The 8423-nt window shown below is 41.3% G+C and overlaps 1 protein-coding gene across 2 annotated transcripts in view; it reads left to right on the top strand.

Moving 5' to 3' along the window:
* Positions 1-831: 831 nt before the first annotated feature.
* zdhhc7 (zDHHC palmitoyltransferase 7) overlaps positions 832-8423 on the top strand; it is a 28049-nt gene continuing 20457 nt past the window's right edge. For both annotated transcript variants that reach the window (XR_003930365.1, XM_030082013.1), the window contains exons 1-2: positions 832-1051; positions 2296-2395. The gene's annotated coding sequence lies outside the window, so the exon portion shown is untranslated. The remainder of the gene's footprint in view (positions 1052-2295; positions 2396-8423) is intronic.

Genomic DNA, 8423 nt, shown 5'->3' with positions numbered 1-8423 from the left:
TATGTCACCCTGGCCCTAACCAGAGCATGGAGGTCTATCTTGCCTGTGGTGGTGGAAACCAGACGCTTCCATTCTCTTCCAGAGGAGGATATAAAATGTCGCCTGTGTGACACTTGACAATGATCAAACTCTTGGATGTAGGCTTTTCCTAAAAATGGCTGCAGAATGCCCTGATTTGTTTTTATGACTGATGAATGCAGGCTTCAGTACCTGTTAATAGATGAAGTTAGTGGTAAATGCTTATCAACAACATATGAGAATGCTTTATAGTTAACAGTGTTCAAGGCAGTCTGTGCTTCAGATGTGCTAAGAGCTGTGATGTCTCAAGAGCAGGCTTGTGTTCATATTTGGTTTGGACATTATTTGAAATATATGGAGTGCATGTGTGTGTGTGTGTGTGTGTGTGTGTGTGTGTGTGTGTGTGTGTGTGTGTGTGTGTGTGTGTGTGTGTGTGTGTGTGTGTGTGTGTGTGTGTGTGTGCTATATTTGTTCTTTCACTCTCAGTAAGTTATTGCTCCTGTCTGTTATGATTTGTAGTGTCTTGTAAGCCCATGTGTGCTGTGTACCTTTTGGTGCATGACACAGAGGTCCTTTAGGGGCTTCCAGGGGTTCGCACCAAAATGGAGCAGTGTAATTTCATTATAATGTAATAAACTTTAGAGCAACAATAAGACGTGACTGCTCTATTCTGTCTTGTGCAGTTAGCTCAATAGCACCCCAGAGTGGACAATTTCAGTCATCGCTTTCTCCATAGTTGCACTTTTACTTTCTTCCACGGGGTGGCGCTGCTCAACCACGCGCTCCACTACCAGAGACTCACGAGCGAGAATCAGGACGGAACGGCAGGCGAATCCGGAAGCTCTGTCATCAGTTGGTTGTGTGTGTGTGTATGTGTGTGTGAGTGAGAGAGGGAGACACAGAGAGAGGGAGAAATGTGCTGCTGGGGACATGGTGGTGGCCACAGGCGAGGCTGGAACTGGAGTTTAGCCCGTTCGGGACACCAGAATGCATCACGGAAGTTTACTTAACCAAACAACGCGGCTTTGTTAAGGTAGGCAGTGCGGCTGGCGCCCGGGAGGCTCCGCTGTTTGCGCCGTCGCTCGCCTCCCTGCTAGCTAGCTTGGGCTCTTAGCAATCCAGATTTACCAGTCGGGTTGGTTGCATTCAGGCTTCTGCTGGGGAAATGTCAGACTAGCTTTGTCGGCTTAGCAGGAATGTGTGTGTTGTGGGTGCTCTGCTGTTTTCAGTGTCAACCTCAACAGTGATACAGTAGTTAATGCACAGCCTCTCGGGGTGTGTGTTGGTCAGCGCCGGGTGGCTGTCAGCGTCTGTACGGGAACTGACTGAGTTTTCAAATCAGGCGTGAATGAATGAGATTGGTTGTGATGTGGCTATAGGCTAACCGATTGGAAGAAAGGTTTTTTTTTTTAATCAGTCGCACCTCGGTAATCTGCCGCAGTTTGTGCTTTGAGTGTCAAAGTCAAGATTAGCTTGCTTCACCGCTGACTAGTCAGTAAACTGCCTTTGCGAAACACTCCCGGAAAGTGAAAGGAGGTGACTGCAGTTTCTGTGATTTTTTTTTTTTTTTTTTTTTTTACAACCCAACCCAACTACAGCGTTACACACTGTACATCCACTGCCAGTGGTGGGGTTTGCTGTGGAAAAGATAAGTAAATAATACATAAATAAGACATAAGACCAAACCTGTCATTGAACATCATAATTGATAAGTGATGCCATGTACTTGGACAACATAGAGGGCATTTGATGGTGTTTGTTGGTGTTTTGTAGTGCTCATAGTGGATCAGTAAACCACAACATTTAGATAGTTTGGACACTACATTTAGGTGGCCAAAACAGTGTCTTTGGGCCTCAGCCGGCAAGGAGATATTGCATATTATTAGCAGGAAACACATGCAGTGTCACGGGATTGCTATGAATAGCCAGCATGATGGGTGTGTTATCTGGGAGTAAAAGAGGCCACTTGCAAAATCTTGGATACCACACAGTCTCATTCAGCTAGGTAGGGCACACTGTACCCCTCTGGCCATGTGTAGTAAATACTAGGGTTATAGCTTTTTTTTTTTCTTTTTTTTTTTTTTGCCAGTTTTGCTTCCACAAGGTAGTTCAAATTGGGAGAGACAGGAAATGATATGGGCTGGACTCACATCTGGGACATGGTGTGTGTATGATATGGGCTCCGTACCTCTGGGTCACAAGGATGTCCCATAGTCGGTTTTAATGACACCCCTCTCAACCCAGGATGTGTGTCTGTGTATGTTTGTCTTTTTGCAGGTATCCAGCCTACGTGCTCGTCTACATATCTACTATATGTTGACTGTTGGTCCGGGCAGTACACACCACAGCATGTTATTGTGAGGAGGCAACAAATTAGGTAAGCTGCTGCTGAATGAGGACCAATGTTCTTGACTTGGTTCAGATGCATTTATTTTTCTACAGAATGCCTCAAAGGAAGATGACCATGCAAATTCTCAAATGTGTTTGGTTCTCTCTCTCTCTCTCTCTCTCTCTCTCTCTCTCTCTCTCTCTCTCTCTCTCTCTCTCTGTTATAGCAAGATGAGCATGAAGTCACCGCTTACCTTTTTATGCAAAAGCTTGAAACATTATATACCATGCCTAAACTCCCCAGACAAAAATAAAACTTTAGTAAACTAAGTACTAGTAGTAACATAAACATACAGCATGTCCCAAACTGAAACCTGTTCGGATTTTTTTTTTTTTTTAAATTGATGGTCCAGAAGACTGAGCTGGAAAATACAAATACCAACAACAGTGAGTGCTGATAACATATTTACAACCCCAGCCTATAATAATAGAAATCAAAGACGAGGAGGGTTAAGAGCTCATTGTTGACACAACTAGAGGCAAGAGCCATTCAATTCAGGTTCAGGTGCAGTCTATGTAATGTAAAATGATACATTTTTTTAAATCGCATTAATAACAAGGAAATTCTTGGATTTATGTTGATTTATCACACAGTGAAAATGTATTAAATTACTTGATTACCCTATCACTGTTGTGTAGTGTTTTGGAAACAATTGTTGCTCTGCAAGGGGGTTAAACTGATGGATTCCCTGGTGTAATCAGATGTTGTTCAGCAGATTGTCTTCAACAACGGGCTGAGCAACAATCGACAGTCCATGGAAATCCATTTAGCAACTCCATCAGTCAGTTTTGTGGTGTTGACAGATTTGCCACTTGCACACTCTGCAAGTGTGGTTTGACAGCACAGACGAGCACCACTGCTTTACACACTGCTACAACTGGAAGCTCCAACAGCTAATATTTTAAACTCTTGTAGTCTGATAGAAAAACATTTTAATGCTGCAGTATGTCCATATGACTTTATTTCTGTCCAGAGATCCAGCAACCTCTTGTAAGAAAACTTGACGTCCAGTGGGCCATAGGTTGTCTTGTAATTCATTTTGTTTGTTATCAAGTAGTATTCAAGTAGCTCTCTGCAGCCCTAGTTGTAAATATTGTGAAATCACCTGAGCGGGATGATGACTTCCCTGTTCATTGTCAATATAGTAGCCTGATGATATACTGTATGTTTGCTTCAGTTGTGCAAAAATTAGAGTTTATGAAATCTAAGCATGTTTATCAGGGATTATCAAGTGCATGTGATCCTTAACACAGATGTCTTCATTTGTTTTGGATGGTTTTGGTTGAATTCACATTGCTAACAGCATATAACAGGCCTTCTATACAGAGCAGGACTGCCTTAGGCTTCTGTTTGTAATGTGTTTTTTTTTTTTTTTTGTCATTAGATGCCTATGTGATTTATTAGGTTGGGTCAAAAAAAAACCCAGCCAAGGGTGATTTTATTTTAGGCTCTCATTGTTTTCAGGAAAAGTGACATTAGATAGGCCTTTTAGCTCTTCAGCTACATGACACTGAAAAATAAAATAAAATTACGTAGTCAATCGAAAGCCATTTCTCTCAGCGATATATTTTTGGTTTAGCTATCTTTCCATCTAATCTTTGCAGTTAGTAGACAGCAGCCCTTGCTTGGTCTTATTATATGATGACTTGGCAACAAAGTGACCCTGTAAAGTGATCTATGCAGGATGACATTGAGGTGTGTGTGTGTGTGTGTGTGTGTATGTGTGTGTGTGTGCAAGTGAGGGAGAGGGAGAGCAAGAGAGAGAGAGAGACAGAAAGGGGGACAGAATATAGAGGGAATGTCCTCCAAGAGGGAAACAGAGACAGCTGGCCAAGCAGCTGGTATGGCTTTAATGGACCTCCTTTTCACTGACCATAGAAAAATCAATACTCTTCAAACTGGCCAATAGCACTATCTGCCCTGTCAAGAATGCAGCTATCTTTTAGGTTAAACAGTAAAACAACATGGCATTCAAACCAGTGATTTAGGGTAAATAACATTCTTTGTAATTGAACATGTATTTCAAAGTCAAATAGACAGATAAACCTTTGCACAAAGCCTCAAACAGCACTACTGATCTGTGTTCACTGATCAGGTCACAGAAAGGACAGTTGACGATTTGTAGTTTGATGAGGGGAAAAAGTTACCCAAAAATACTCGTTTTGACTGTTATCTCTTTGCATTTCTCTTGCAACAGGATGCTGGCCTAACAAGGTGTTTGCTTGCGATGTGCATTTCTAGTATAGATGAGTGATAAATGTGAGATGTTTTTCCCTCATCATGTGACAGGCCTAGTGAAGAAGATATGCTGACTAAAATGCAGTAAGATGTCATGTCAGAACTAATACCGGATTCAACTCAGCCTTACTAAAGTGTATGCTTTTACAATTTGATTATTAGGCTGGCGGACAACACAATCTTGATTTGAGTACCACAGAAAATAATATGGCGTTGAATGTCGTAAATTTGTCTTGAGAAGTCAAATCAGTTGAACATATTTTGTAGTACTGGTTACAGTAGTGTAATTTTGATTCTTGGACTTAGGTGATTTCTTATCTCCTGATTATAGTATCAGTTGGACTGCCTGCTTGAATGGCTCCTGCTTGGATACTTGTTATGCAATGATGAATTGATTATTATATGGTAAACTTAATTGTTTTGGTCAGTGATATTCCTCTGGCAGTGGGCAGGGCTGGCCATGGATTGATTTTTTGCGCCCCTTACCCCAAAGCCAAGTCTCTCTCTCTCTCTCTCTCTCTCTCTCTCTCTCTCTCTCTCTCTCTCTCTCTCTCTCTCTCTCTCTCTCTCTCTCTCACACACACACACACAGACACACACACACACACAAAGCAGCATTCCATAAACCAGTTACCTGCAAATGAAGGCAATTCTCTCACGTTGTTTATATTTACTGATAAAATTATATTGATGATATATTAATAAAGTATTAACCCTTTGGCGCATAGCGGTCACTACAGTGGACAGCTGTTTTAAAGTAATTTCTCCTAAATGCAATGGTTTCTATGGTGGAATTGCATATCAGCTGTTAGAATGCTCTCTGCTGCTCCCCCCCATTGAGGTTTATGCAGAGACTGTCAATTCTTGTTGCTGAAAACATATTAATACAAGTATCATGACATGGTAATACCAGTCCTGCATCCTTAAAGAAGTCTGGAGACTCACAAAATGTTCATGCCCTAAGAGGAGTAAAAACACACAAGAAAAAAATCTTGACTCAGGCTTTCATAATTCATGCATCAAAGGGTTAATAAAGAAAAGCCACATTATGTCAGTCCTACACCCTTCCACCCCATCCGTCATGGGAAGAAATAATAATATTAATAACTGGTAGTACAACATTAAAATGTAGCAAGAATACCTAGTATGAGCAGGCATAATAAAGTATGTAAATAAACTCATAACTTAATCAATCAATAAATAGGCATTTCCCATTTAAAACTACAGCATACAAACAGAAGTATGTGACAGTAATAAAAGCAAAGTGCATAGAGTGCAGTAAACCAAAGATGGGTACATGCTATTGTAAGTGTAAGAGAGTGAGAGGCACACACCATCTGCGAAGCAACTGCGTGCATGTTGCACATGCATGGTCCACAGAACCATAAATCGGCCTTAATGAGGTTTTGTTGGCAATTTAAAAAGGGGTGTGTCTACTCTTTCCAGTGTTTAAATGCTTTCTGAATTGTGTAGGCAACATTCTCTGGCATGGCATTCTCAGTTTGTGTTGGTTTGTGAAAAGAACTGTAGACAGTAACACCTGCTCAACTTCTACAGGTATCTAAAAAGACCTGATGGCCAAATACTCGTTGTTGTGAATGCCACCAGGGTTTTTGGCAAGATACGCCCACATGGTTAAGGTTAGGGTCAGGCGAGGGCTTATGGGCATCGAATGGGCAACAGGCCAACAAATTTTATGTGCAGTCACAGCGCTTGTGGGTATATCTTGCCCAGAACTCTGGTGGGACCCTACTAACGCTTTCCACAATCTTTATTAAAAAGCAAAAGTTTGTTTCCAGTATACTGGCCTGTATTTGCGTTTATCACTCAGTTTCAAAGAGAGGATTCAGCCTCCACGGGTGTTATAATTTTTTCATCCTAGGACCAAAATGCTGTCGGTCATTTTGCAAAACAGTAGGCATAATTGGCTTTTTCTTTTCTTTCTTTCTTTTTTTTCTCAATGTTGACTCATTGATTGATGCTTAATGATCAGCATCCAAGCTGTGCTGATTTCCTCCAAGATTCTGCGTTCATGTTTGAGTCAAAGATGGGGTGCCTATGTTGAAGAGTGTGTGTGAAATGCTGACACACCTGCTCTGAGCAAATTTCGTTTTCAGTATTCTGTTCTCTTTTCATTGTATGAAGCTGTCCCCAGCAGCATTACAATTTAGTAAATCTATATGCCACTGGTGTTGCAGCCAACCCCAGTATGATCATTTTAGATGTTTCTTGTCGGCGGGTTCTAGTTTAGGCTGCGTTCACAAGATGCCTTTTCCTGCCAAGATGTCATTAAGCATCAGTGTGGCTACTTGAGCAAACGCAGCACTAACACCGGCATTTTTAGATGTAGGAACTCACAGAGGTCTTACAGCGGAGTGTAACTCCTTTTTGGTTTTCTGTTTCAGGCTTTTTTGCTGTATGTATAAAAATGAGGTATGCACCCTGTCAAACGTTCAGAGTCTGAGTGCTGATTCGCTGAATTTTACCCGGTGGAGACACTTGAATATTAGGTGCTCTCTTCATTTAATAAATCAGTCCACAAAAGCCTTGCAGATCAACAGCCTAAATGTTATTGATTTTAATCACATCTTAGTGAACTGACTTGACATTGATATTGCAGTTAGCACTCTGAATATTAGCTCAGCCTATTGCAGATGTTCCCTTTTGACAGTTACAGTGTAGAAAATGGCCTCTCAATATTTTATTGAGATTACTATAGAAGACTTCTCAATGGGTCTTAAAATTTGAGCTCATCCCGATCCTGACCCTAGTGAGTTAAAGCCATAATTCAGCCTGACAATTTAAGGACATTAAAAAGACCCAAACACAAAAAGTGGTGGATTTTGACAGAGGGTGGGGGAGGGGGAGAAAAGGAGAGGGTGACCTGTGAGCGAAGCAGCGGACAGATGGAGGGCTGGGCTGATGAGGGGAATGACCGCACCACAGACACAGAGAAAGGCCTGAACCATTGCATGTCATGATGAACAAGGCAGCGCCATTTAATTATTTACCATTTCGCTGTTGCAGCCTGTGTTGCCTATTGGAACAAATGTATATCAACCTATTGCTATTAATGTGCAGTCACTGCAGCAGGCTGTGATTAATTAATTTGCCAATTATTGCTCTCCATGTAATCAGTGAAGCCGTAATGGCTTCACTCTAAAACCTCAGGACATTTTAGATGTAAACACCAGTTCACACACACAAACAGGTAAGCTGATGCAATGTTAAGATTTTAATATTAATTTGAATTTGAATTTTTTTTAATAGACTCAGCTCATCAAGCCCAAACAAACCCCTGGCAAAATGATAAAAACCTGAGGTCAGCCTGGGCGGCGGCAGCACAATAACAATACGACCCAACCTGAACCCAGTGCGTTCCAACAGGTCCCGTCAGGTTTGGGCTAACTTTGAGAACTATAGTCTTTAGTGAAGTCAGCACAATCAACTGCATTTTCTTATTTCTGATTCACTAAGGTCTTGTCTACAGTGATGTATAAACTGTTGTACTTTTGCATGTGGGGCTTTTTCTAAGCACTGTCAGAACAGGCGGTGCACCATTTATGAAAAATGTTATCTGCTCTCACTGTTATCAAAGTCAATAGAAAGAGTGCGATTAAAAATTAGCATAGCCTGCATTAGGGGCATTGCTGTGCATTTGCTAAAGAGAGTAGAATACATTGTTGTCAGTGAAGCTAAATGATAAAAATTTATCATTGGTGTTGATTCCCAATATTTGTGAGCAATGTTGTCATTGCTGCACAGCCCAGTCTTTATA

Source organism: Myripristis murdjan, chromosome 3 (genome assembly GCF_902150065.1).
Source record: "Myripristis murdjan chromosome 3, fMyrMur1.1, whole genome shotgun sequence".
Lineage (NCBI taxonomy): Eukaryota > Metazoa > Chordata > Actinopteri > Holocentriformes > Holocentridae > Myripristis > Myripristis murdjan.
This window is presented reverse-complemented; position numbering and strand designations above follow the sequence as displayed.